Source organism: Vicia villosa, linkage group LG6 (assembly GCF_029867415.1).
Source record: "Vicia villosa cultivar HV-30 ecotype Madison, WI linkage group LG6, Vvil1.0, whole genome shotgun sequence".
Taxonomy (NCBI): domain Eukaryota; kingdom Viridiplantae; phylum Streptophyta; class Magnoliopsida; order Fabales; family Fabaceae; genus Vicia; species Vicia villosa.
In genome coordinates, this window is record NC_081185.1 from 29,103,468 (window position 1) to 29,104,841 (window position 1,374).

General features: G+C 27.1%; 1 long non-coding RNA gene across 1 annotated transcript; it reads left to right on the plus strand.

Annotated features, from left to right (window-relative positions):
* Positions 1 to 579: 579 nt before the first annotated feature.
* Positions 580 to 1,147, plus strand: LOC131611385 (uncharacterized). Its single transcript, XR_009286880.1, has 2 exons — positions 580 to 718; positions 879 to 1,147. It is a non-coding gene; the product is annotated as an uncharacterized LOC131611385 (long non-coding RNA).
* Positions 1,148 to 1,374: the final 227 nt, after the last annotated feature.

Sequence of the window (1,374 nt, forward strand, 5' to 3'; positions counted from 1 at the left end):
TATTAGGTATTTAAGAGCTTAACAATCCCTTTTTTTTATATAAAATTAATGTTTTAAAATATTTTTTTATACAGAAATTATTGAATAAAATTACATGAAAAATAGGAGGTATAACCTAGCAGGGTCCACGTCACTCAAAATGTGCTACATATCTTTTAAAAATTACACATCATCACATATTAAGAAAAAAATAAAGAGATTAAAATTATTTTAAAATAAAATAAAGGCACTGATTTCGTAATTTTAATATAATAGAAAGAACAAAACTGTAATTTAGTCTAATTTACAAAAACTTATTTATTCAAAATTTTAAATTACATATGTTTGACTGACTTTTAAATATTTATAAAAAAATTAACTTTTGAATTTAGATATCTAACTTTTTAACTTTTATAAAAACTTTCTTAAATATATTATATCTTTTTACCTTAATTTATGTTTTATATAAATTTTCTTAAATATATTATATCTTTTTTACAAAATTTTATTATATATATATATATATATATATATATATATATATATATATATATATATATATATATATATATATATATATATATATGTGTGTGTGTGTGTGTGTATTCTGTGAGTTGATATTGTGTATTTGAGTCTATTGAAGTTTATATTATGATGAAGCTAGGAAAAGTTCTCCTAATGGTTTGTGTTTTGTTTGCTTTCTTTAGCCACACTTACGGATCTCCTACACCTATTAGAGGTACACCTTTAATAACTTAATATTATTGGTTGTTGTTGTAATCATTTGTAATTCTAAATATCATTCATAATTATTTCAAAAGAGGGTACATAGGCTACATTCTCAATTAAATTTATTGTTTAATGATTTAATCATGTTTCTGTTTTCTATAATGTGGCAGATGATGAAGTCTCCTTTTGTCTTAAGAGTTTGGATGTGGCAGGACAGTGTAGTGATATTCGGACCTGTGGGGAAGTATTCAATGATGTATATGGAGCAAGTGGCATGGCTCATCAATGTAACTGTCAAAATCTTACGCAAAATACGCGTCGTTGTTCATGTTTGGTTAATATAAAATGTTAAAAATAGGGCTTACCAAAAAAAAAAAAGAAGTTAAAAATAGGAAGATACAAGTCATTTTGGCAATGAAATAAAATAAATAGTTATTTACTATATATTATTATCAGTAATAAATATATTTTTAAACAAAAATAAGTTTAATTAAAAATTTATGGCTCTGATCTAGGGATGATAAAACGGGTCGTGGCCCGTCGGGCAGGCCGCACACCCGGCCATAATTGGCGAGTTGGGTTGACATTTTATGTCAGCCGTCCGTCATAGTCCGCCCCGTCAAAATCCGCCGCCCGCCATAGCCGCCGTCCGCTAAAATCCGCAGC